The sequence below is a fragment of the Pseudophryne corroboree genome, unplaced genomic scaffold (assembly GCF_028390025.1).
Source record: "Pseudophryne corroboree isolate aPseCor3 unplaced genomic scaffold, aPseCor3.hap2 scaffold_225, whole genome shotgun sequence".
Classification (NCBI taxonomy): domain Eukaryota; kingdom Metazoa; phylum Chordata; class Amphibia; order Anura; family Myobatrachidae; genus Pseudophryne; species Pseudophryne corroboree.
The window spans coordinates 921,905-932,785 of NW_026968900.1; the positions used below are offsets into that span (position 1 = coordinate 921,905).

Below are 10,881 nucleotides of genomic sequence, written 5' to 3' on the forward strand. Positions count from 1 at the left end.
CACATGCAAATGAATGTGTATCATCCAGCTAGTGAGAGAGAAAACTCATGCAGGAGTGTGCCTGCTTGTCAGTGAGTTATGCACCTTGCCAGACGTCAAATCTACATGGAGCAACTGGAGGGGACAAGAGCAGGTTTGGAAAATATACACAGAAGAGCATATATGCTGGCGCATTCTCCATGATTGTGTCAGCTTATGTTTTGGTGCACTGCACTTTCCTCCACTAAGTTTTAGCCATTTTGTTTAAACGCAAGTGTAGTTGCTTCTCGCTCTTTTGGCTGTGATATTGTATTGTGGTTGAAGAGTCTGCTGGAGGGATTGTTTTCTTCATTGGCGAGAGACTGAAGATATTCCAGGATGGAAGGCTTGGGAACACTATCCGTTTTTCAGTTGTGGAAGAGTTGAAAGACCGGATTGGACTACATTCTATAGTAAAGGGTATCTTTGTATTTATTAATCCTCCCTTTATATGTGTCTGTCTTTCAATAAAGCTTTGGGCTTGTGATTCCGTCACCCTCTTACACTCCACACCCATAGCCTTATTAACTATTGTATTGTTTAAATGTATAGTGCAGTTCATGATTTATAGTGTAGGCTGACCTGTACTGTAGTTCTTGAACTGTACTATACCGACAGCATTTGTATTGTGTTTTGGCTGTGCTGCAACACAGTACTTATGTGTGTAATGTTTATGTATGTTTTTTTGCTTCTTTATGTCAATAAAGACTGCTTTTTCAATCCAATATCTGAAAACAATCAATGTTTATCTTTGATGGCAATAGAAGTGGTATGATATTTGCTGCTTTTGAAAGGCAATATCTGATATGTCCCCTATCTGGGAACCATATATTAAATGGCTTTTCAGAAAAGGGAGATGGGAGAAGAGCTTTCAGTACTTGTAGGACCGATGCACATTTCCTATTCTAGCCTCCAAAAACAGATTCAGTTGCATTTTCCAGCGTGTTTTGGATGCGCCTTTGCAAATGTCTTACATCGACAAACTTATTTAGTACTATTTTGCAAATAGGGTTACATTGTTGCAACATTGTGTTCCCTAATTGCTTGATTTTTTAAATGCAACAATTGATAAAAACACCTGATAACTGCTCTGCGGAGTCTTATTTTGTGTCTACTTCTTATCTACATTTAATTCCGTACCTCTAATCAAGGCATTTTTAAATGCTGGCGGCTGCCAGGACGTGAGGCCTACCTAGACTTTAGATCTGAATTTGAATGTACTTGTGAACTAACTTAATTTCCTACTTCTAAATTCATTCCTAAATTCACTACTTACATGAATCCTGTAGTTGGGCATTTTGGGACTTCGATTGTGGGCATTGTTTTGTGTCCAGACCAGCAGCAGGTGGTGTGCATTTGCTGGAAAGGCATCAAAGACCTCCGATATGCTGCATCTCCTGATGTGTGTCTCCCTCAAGTGGCTGTCAGCAAATGCCTGCTAGACACCCCATTCCAAGCTGATTGTGACATCACGGAACATGCATCATAGAACAGGCATGCTAAAACATGGGTCTTCAACCTGCGACCCTCCAGCTGCTGTGGAACTACACATCCCAGCATGCCCTGCCTCAGTTTTAGCATACCTTATAGCAAAACTGTGGCAGGGCGTGCTGGGATGTGTAGTTTCACAGCAGCTGGAGGGCCACAGGATGTAGACCCATGTGCTAGAGCCAAGCCGCAGGTACATTGAATGCTAGCAAGCTGAATATTTAAATCCTTTTTGTTCCGCAGCATTCCAATGCGGAAGATTCCATGGAACCAGAGATCCTTCCATTGAGAAGGACATGCTGCCTGGATGACTACACTGTGCAAATTAAATCACGGAGCCAGTTGGTTTGTGGGTGGCTCTGGTGACTGGGTGGTTGGGTGGGTGGTGTGTCGGAGGTGGAGCACATGCAAATGATTGTGTATCATCCAGCTAGTGAGAGTGAAAACTCATGCAGGAGTGTGCCTGCTTGTCAGTGGGTTATGCACCTTGCCAGACGTTAAATCTACATAGAGCAGCTGGAGGGGACAAGAGCATGTTTGCAAAATATAGATAGAAGAGCATATATGCTGGCGCATTCTCCATGATTGTGTCAGCTTATGTTTTGGTGCACTGCACTTTCCTCCACTAAGTTTTAGCCATTTTTGTTAAGCTCAAGTGTAGTTGCTTCTCGGCCTTTTGGCTGTGATCTTGTATTGTGGTTGAAGGGTCTGCTGGAGGGAGGGATTGCTTTCTTCATTGGCGAAAGACCAAAGATATTCCAGGATGGAAGGCTTGGGAACACTATCTGTTTTTCAGTTGTGGAAGAGCACAGAGGTCGGATTGGACTACATTCTATAGTAAAGGATGTCTTTCTATTTGTTAAACCTCCCCTTATATGTGTCAGTCTTTCAATAAAGCTTCGGGCTTGTGATTCCCTCACCCTCTTACACTCCACACCCATAGCCTTATTAACTGTTGTATTATTGTACAGTTTAAATGTATAGTGCAGTTCATGATTTATAGTGTAGGCTGGCCTGTGCTGTAGTTCTTGAACTGTACGATACCATCAGCATTTCTATTGTGTTTTGGCTGTGCCGCAACGCGGTACTTATGTGTGTAATGTTTATGTATGTTTTTTTGCTTCTTTATGTGCATCGGTCCTACAAGTAATGAAAGCTCTTCTCCCATCTCCCTTTTCTGAAAAGCCATTTAATATATGGTTCCCAGATAGGGGACATATCAGATATTGGATTTCAAAAGCATCAAATATCATACCACTTTTATTGCCATCAAAGATAAACATTGATTGTTTTCAGATATTGGCTTGAAAAAGCAGTCTTTATTGACATAAAAAAAAAACATACATAAACATTGCACACATAAATACAGTGTTGCAGCACAGCCAAAACACAATACAAATGCTGACGGTATAGTACAGTTCAAGAACTACAGCACAGGCCAGTCTACACTATAAATCATGAACTGCACTATACATTTAAAGTATACAATAATACAACAGTTAATAAGGCTATGGGTGTGGAGTGTAAGAGGGTGAGGGATTCACAAAACCGAAGCTTTATTGTAACACAGACACATATAAGGGGAGGGTCAATAAATAGAAAGATATCCTTTACTATAGAATGTAGTCCAATCCGACCTCTGTGCTCTTCCACAACTGAAAAACAGATAGTGTTCCCAAGCCTTCCATCCTGGAATATCTTTGGTCTTTCGCCAATGAAGAAAACAATCCCTCCCTCCAGCAGACCCTTCAACCACGATACAAGATCACAGCCAAAAGGCCGAGAAGCAACTACACTTGAGCTTAACAAAAATGGCTAAAACTTAGTGGAGGAAAGTGCAGTGCACCAAAACATAAGCTGACACAATCATGGAGAATGCGCCAGCATATATGCTCTTCTATCTATATTTTGCAAACCTGCTCTTGTCCCCTCCAGCTGCTCTATGTAGATTTAACGTCTGGCAAGGTGCATAACCCACTGACAAGCAGGAACACTCCTGCATGAGTTTTCTCTCTCACTAGCTGGATGATACACAATCATTTGCATGCGCTCCACTTCCGACACACCACCCACCCAACCACCCAGTCACCAGAGCCACCCACAAGCCAACTGGCTCCGTGATTTAATTTGCACAGTGTAGTCATCCAGGCAGCATGTCCTTCTCAATGGAAGGATCTCTGGTTCCATGGAATCTTCCGCATTGGAATGCTGCGGAACAAAAAGGATTTAAATATTCAGCTTGCTAGCATTCAATGTACCTGCGGCTTGGCTCTAGCACATGGGTCTTCATCCTGTGGCCCTCCAGCTGCTGTGAAACTACACATCCCAGCATGCCCTGCCACAGTTTTGCTATTAAGGTATGCTAAAACTGAGGCAGGGCTTGCTGGGATGTGTAGTTCCACAGCAGCTGGAGGGTCGCAGGTTGAAGACCCATGTTTTAGCATGCCTGTTCTATGATGCATGTTCCATGATGTCACAATCAGCTTGGAATGGGGTGTCTAGCAGGCATTTGCTGACAGCCACTTGAGGGAGACACACATCAGGAGATGCAGCATATCGGAGGTCTTCGATGCCTTTCCAGCAAATGCACACCACCTGCTGCTGGTCTGGACACAAAACAATGCCCACAATCGAAGTCCCAAAATGCCCAACTACAGGATTCATGTAAGTAGTGAATTTAGGAATGAATTTAGAAGTAGGAAATTAAGTTAGTTCACAAGTACATTCAAATTCAGATCTAAAGACTAAACACAAAACACAAAATAAGACTCCACAGAGCAATTATCAGGTGTCTTTATCAATTGTTGCATTTAAAAAATCAAGCAATTAGGGAGCACAATGTTGCGACAATGTAACCCTATTTGCAAAATAGTACTAAATAAGTTTGTCGATGTAAGACATTTGCAAAGGCGCAAACAAAACACGCTGGAAAATGCAACTGAATCTGTTTTTGGAGGTTAGAAAAGATGCAGGATCAAGTAGCTCCATGGGTAGGGTGTTTGATTAGAATTCAACAGGTTATAGGTTTGAATCCTGGGTATGATAGTTTGAGGTGTTATTTAATAAAGCATGTTTATATATTAGTCACACATGGCTTACTTGTACAAATGGCATGTCACCAGTTAGTGCTGACTGCTGATATGCCATTTGCACTAAAACAAATTAAAATGGTAAAAGTTATTGTACTTTAAGTAAAAATAAAAGCTAAAATATCAATCCCAGTTTTGGATTACTTTAATGAACAAAAAAAAAATGCATATAGCAAAGGATAGTTTCAATCTGCCTACCTCTGGGTTATGGACCCAGCATGCTTCCATTACAGTACTCTGCTGCACATGTAAGTGCAAGAGATCCTGAAGCACTCACTCATCATGGGAAAGTACCAATGTGTTTCTTCATTGGTTGATGGAAGAAACATCTTACAAAAACTCTCCACATTATTGACTTTTTAAAATGTTTCTAGGAATCGTTCTAGATGAATGCTTATTAGCCTTTGTCAGTATAGACTTTTACAAAGTGTTGCTGTGGCGCAATCAGTTACTGTGTAAGGCTATTAACCAAAAGGTTGGTGGTTCAATCCCACCCAGGGACGTAATTGACCTTGTTATCAGATTTTGGTGATCTTTATGTAGACAAGTGAAAATTTCAAACCCCCTCTTATGGTGTAGGGTACCTGGCCTTCTCTGATGTAATCAGAGTTAGATTTGATTCAGTGATTTTATAAAAACAGCTAGGAAGCACAATTTAGCAGTGGGTTGCAGAGAAAAAGAAATATGCTGGCAAAAAAATCCAATTGAGTGATTAAACAGCTTTTCATTTTCTGGCTTTATTTTTATGCTAACAAATTTGTTCTCTGAAAAGTGTCCACAAAGCCAAGTTTCTGATTAACACATTTGTAGGGATGGTTTTTAACCTATTACTAAATTAAACTTGCTTCATTGGAAAGGCAGCAAGATGCATCCTCATTTCAATATCTACTGAAATAATACAGGTTGACACCAGGAAACATTAACGCCACTGCATCCTTTGTGCTTTCTCATGTGGAAGTCTGTTTAATGTGAAAACAAGGTGATATCTAATTAGCACACAGGTAAGGAATTAAGAAAATATTTATTTAAGGGTGAAGATGTTTCTCACAAAATCGTTGCCCCAATGCATCATTGAAATTCAAGCTGGAAAGATGATTTTAATATATCACTTGTACATTTTGTATTGCTCTTCTGGTGACAATGTAGTTTGTTTTTGTCAATTACCATTTTAATAATCGGGTAAAGAAAATTAAGTGGATTTTTGAAAGAAAACAATACTGTCAATATACTATTAAAACAAATGAAAATGGTAAAAGTTATTGTACTTTAAGTAAAAATAAAAGAGCAAAAATATCAATCCCAGTTTTGGATTACTTTAATTAACAAAAAAAAAACGCATATAGCAGAGGATAGTTTCAATCTGCCTACCTCTGGGCTATGGACCCAGCATGCTTCCATTACAGTACTCTGCTGCACATGTAATTGCAAGAGATCCTGAAGCACTCACTCATCATGGGAAAGTACCAATGTGTTTCTTCATTGGTTGATGGAAGAAACATCTTACAAAAACTCTCCAGATTATTGACTATTTAAAGTTTTTCTAGGAAACGTTCTAGATGAATGCTTATTAGCCTTTGTCAGTATGTACTTTTGCAAAGTGTCGCTGTGGCGCAATCAGTTAGTGTGTACAGCTATTAACCAAAAGGTTGGTGGTTCAATCCCACCCAGGGATGTAATTGACCTTGTTATCAGATTTTGGTGATCTTTAAGTAGACAAGTCAAAATTTCAAAAACCCCTGTTATGGTGTAGGGTACCTGGCCTTCTCTGATGTAATCAGAGTTAGATTTGATTCAGTGATTTTATAAAAACAGCTAGGAAGCACAATTTAGCAGTGGTTTGCAGAGAAAAAGAAATATGCTGGCAAAAAAATCAAATTGAGTGATTAAACAGCTCTTCATTTTCTGGCTTTATTTTTATGCTAACAAATTTGTTCTCTGAAAAGTGTCCACAAAGCCAAGTATCTGATTAACATCTTTGTAGGGATGGTTTTTCACCTATTACTAAATTAAACTTGCTTCATTGGAAAGGCAGCAAGATGCATCCTCATTTCAATATCTACTGAAATAATACAGGTTGACACCAGGAAACATTAACGCCACTGCAACCTTGCTGCTTTCTCATGTGGAAGTCTGTTTAATGTGAAAACAAGGTGATATCTAATTAGCACACAGGTAAGGAATTAAGAAAATCTTTATTTAAGGGTGAAGATGTTTCTCACAAAATCGTTGCCCCAATGCATCATTGAAATTCAAGCTGGAAAGATGATTTTAATATATCACTTGTACATTTTGTATTGCTCTTCTGGTGACAATGTAGTTTGTTTTTGTCAATTACCATTTTAATAATAGGGTAAAGAAAATTAAGTGGATTTTTGAAAGAAAACAATACTGTCAATATACTATTAAAACAAATTAAAATGGTAAAAGTTATTGTACTTTAAGTAAAAATAAAAGAGCAAAAATATCAATCCCAGTTTTGGATTACTTTAATTAACAAAAAAAAAAATGCATATAGCAGAGGATAGTTTCAATCTGCCTACCTCTGGGTTAAGGGGCCCAGCATGCTTCCATTGCAGTACTCTGCTGCACATGTAAGTGCAAGAGATCCTGAAGCACTCACTCATCATGGGAAAGTACCAATGCGTTTCTTCATTGGTTGATGGAAGAAACATCTTACAAAAACTCTCCAGATTATTGACTTTTTAAAGTTTTCTAGGAAACGTTCTAGATGAATGCTTATTAACCTTTGTCAGTATGTACTTTTGCAAAGTGTCTCGGTGGTGCAATCGGTTAGTGTGTTTGGTTATTAACCAAAGGGTTGGTGGTTCAATCCCACCCAGGGATGTTATTGACCTTGTCATCAGATTTTGGTGATCTTTAAGTAGACAAGTTAAAATTTCAAACCCCCTCTTATGGTGTAGGGTACCTGGCCTTCTCTGATGTAATCAGAGTTAGATTTGATTAAGTGATTTTATAAAAGAACAGCTAGGAAGCACAACTTAGCAGTGGGTTGCAGAGAAAAAGAAATACGCTTGCAGAAAAATCCAATTGAGTGATTAAACAGCTCTTCATTTTCTGGCTTTATTTTTATGCTAACTAATTTGTTCTCTGAAAAGTGTCCACAAAGCCAAGTATCTGATTAACACCTTTGTAGGGATGGTTTTTCACCTATTACTAAATTAAACTTGCTTCATTGGAAAGGCAGCAAGTGATGTCATCCAAGCAGTGGGTCAAAGTTGGCTTCAACCCTCGTCTGCTTATGAAAAGAGAAAAGGGATATGCAGGGCATGGCGGCCTTTTGCGACGCTTGGATGACCCCTAGTTCGCATTAAACACCCCCACCCTCCTTCGGTGTGGGGCTCATGTTGGCCATGCCCCAGCCCCTGAAGCATTCAAGCTGATTTCTTGCAGCAGCTGGGTACTGTAACAGCTCCAGAGCTGCTCTGTAAGGCAAGTAAAAGGGTGTGGGCCCTGCAGCACTACCTGTAGTTTGCATTGTGCATTGGAAGGCACAAAGTAAGCAGACGGGAGGAGAAGTCAGGATAGTGCACAAGGTTATAGAAGGGAGGGGCTCAAGAAAAGAGAAGTGGAAACAGACAGCATACTAGGCTGGAGAGAGACCTGAGACAAAGAGATCTGAATTATACGAGAGCCGTCCAGGGGAAACACAAATTATGCAGTCAAGTTTCCCACATTTGGGGAAATCGCAAGGGGCAGCACACCCAGAGTGCAATGGGTGAGCCTTGCCCTGGGAGAAGCACCTTCATGATCATAGTATCTCACCTGGCAGGTTAGTAGGAGTTGGGCTAGAGCTGGGGAGGGTCGCTGCTCGGGCACTACCTTTCAAGTGAAGGAGATCCAACTGAGGCAGCACAAGGGAACTCTCAAAAGAAGAACAAGGCTAGAGGAAGATCTGAGACAAAGAAATCTGACTTTACCAGAGCTGACCAGAGGAAAGCACAAACACAGTCCACCACTACCACAAATAATGCAGTCGAGTTTCCCACATTTGGGGAAATCACAGGGGTCAGCATACCCAGAATGCAATGAATGAACCTCACCCTGGGAAAACAATCTTCATGACAATAGTATCTCCTATGCAAAATAAGTATGATTTGGGATAGGGCTGGGGAGGGCCGCTGCTGAGGCACATCTCTGTCAAGTAAAGGAGATTCAACTGAGGCAGCACAAGGGAACTCTCATCTGGGGACAACAACTGCAGGGAGAACACATATTTTCAGATGAACATGGGGTGGCAGAAGGCTGCCTAATACTGAAGCACCCCCAAACAACAAACCAAATGCAACAACTAGTGCAAGCATTCCTGGGGGATGGCCTGCAGCAGATGGATTTGAATATGGTGATGTCATCCAAGCAGTGGGTCAAAGTTGGCTTCAACCCTTGTCTGCATATGAAAAGAGAAAAGGAGCGTGCAGGGCATGGAGGCCTTTTGTGGTGCTTGGATGACCCCTAGTTCGCATTAAGCACCCCCACCCTCCTTCGGTGTGGGGCTCATGTTGGCCATTCCCCAGCCCCTGAAGCATTCAAGCTGATTTCTTGCAGCAGCTGGGCACTGTAACAGCTCCAGAGCTGCTCTGTAAAGCAAGTAAAAGGGTGTGGGCCCTGCAGCACTACCCGTAGTTTGCATTGTGCATTGGGAGGCACAAAGTAAGCAGACGGGAGGAGAAGTCAGGATAGTGCACAAGGGTATAGAAGGGAGGGGCTCAAGAAAAAAGAAGTGGAACCAGACAGCAAACTAGGCTGGAGAGAGACCTGAGACAAAGAGATCTGAATTACATGAGAGCCGACCAGGGAAAACTCAAATTATGCAGTCAAGTTTCCCACATTTGGGGAAATCGCAGGGGCAGCACACCCAGAGTGCAATGGGTGAGCCTTGCCCTGGGAGAAGCAACTTCATGATCATAGTATCTCACCTGGCAGGTAAGTAGGAGTTGGGCTAGAGCTGGGGAGGGTCGCTGCTCGGGCACCCCCCTGTCAAGTGAAGGAGATCCAACTGAGGCAGCACAAGGGAACTCTCGAAAGAAGAACAAGGCTAGAGGAAGATCTGAGACAAAGAAATCTGAATTTTACCAGAGCTGACCAGAGGAAAGCACAAATACAGTCCCCCACTACCACAAATAATGCAGTCGAGTTTCCCACATTTGGGGAAATCACAGGGGTCAGCATACCCAGAATGCAATGAATGAACCTAACCCTGGGAGAACAATCTTCATGACCATGGTATCTCCTATGCAAAATAAGTATGATTTGGGATAGGGCTGGGGAGGGCCGTTGCTCAGGCACATCTCTGTCAAGTAAGTTGCATTTGATTTGTTGTTTGGGGGTGCTTCAGTATTAGGCAGCCTTCTGCCCTACCATGTTCATCTGAAAATATGTGTTCTCCCTGCAGTTGTTGTCCCCAGATGAGAGTTCCCTTGTGCTGCCTCAGTTGAATCTCCTTTTGGAGAAGACCTCAATAAGATTGTAGCTGATCTGGCTACTGCTAAAACAGCTTGCCTACCTAGTATGACTCCTACCACGCAGAAGGCTAAAAGTACTTTTCTTGGCCCTTTCATCCTCCAGGTAAAGCGTACCCAAGGTCAGGCATACCCAAAGCAAGCTCATGTTTCCAGACCTGCCAAGCCCAGACTGAAGCAATCCTGGGCTGCCCATCAGCCTGCTTCCAAAACGGACAAGCCTGCCGCATGACGGTGCAGGCCTCCCTCTGGGGGATCCCAGGGTGGGGGGCCCGACTTCTAGGTTTGGCAAAGAAAGGTATAATTCTAAGCTAGAGAATTCTGTTTGGAGCTCACCTTGTACTTTGTGAAGAAATAATCAGCATTGTGGCTGAGCAGATACATGTAGTGTGTGGCTGCAAACTGCATGGATCTGCTGCGTTGTAATGCTGATTCTTTTTTTTTGCAAAGTACCAATAGCTTCATATAATGTTCACAATTTTTATGCAGGATCAAATAGCTCAATAGGTAGGGTGTTTGATTAGAATTCAACAGGTTATAGGTTTGAATCCTGGGTATGGTAGTTTGAGATGTGTTATTTAATAAAGTATGTTGTTCTGACTGCCGGCATCCTATCACCTGGGATATCATACTAAATAAATGGAGTTGATCAAATTTTTTTTTTTTTTTTAACTAGGGACAATTTCCAGATACTTCCCTTTATAACTGAGATTGCCCCCTGGAACTTCACATCAGTTGACAACTATGCATGAGTGGGCAGTGCTTGCCCTGGATCTGTCCACCCATTTATGTGCCGCCATAAAATAAAG

General features: G+C 41.7%; 4 non-coding genes across 4 annotated transcripts; all 4 read right to left on the reverse strand.

Moving 5' to 3' along the window:
- Positions 1-8,229: 8,229 nt before the first annotated feature.
- On the reverse strand, positions 8,230-8,393 carry LOC135009102 (U1 spliceosomal RNA). The gene has a single exon (XR_010208689.1). It is a non-coding gene; the product is annotated as a U1 spliceosomal RNA (small nuclear RNA).
- A 150-nt stretch (positions 8,394-8,543) lies between these two features.
- LOC135009038 (U1 spliceosomal RNA) lies at positions 8,544-8,707 on the reverse strand. The gene has a single exon (XR_010208628.1). It is a non-coding gene; the product is annotated as a U1 spliceosomal RNA (small nuclear RNA).
- Positions 8,708-9,381: 674 nt separating this feature from the next.
- Positions 9,382-9,544, reverse strand: LOC135009175 (U1 spliceosomal RNA). Its single transcript, XR_010208757.1, has one exon. It is a non-coding gene; the product is annotated as a U1 spliceosomal RNA (small nuclear RNA).
- Positions 9,545-9,696: 152 nt separating this feature from the next.
- LOC135009293 (U1 spliceosomal RNA) lies at positions 9,697-9,860 on the reverse strand. The gene has a single exon (XR_010208851.1). It is a non-coding gene; the product is annotated as a U1 spliceosomal RNA (small nuclear RNA).
- Between the last annotated feature and the right edge of the window lie 1,021 nt (positions 9,861-10,881).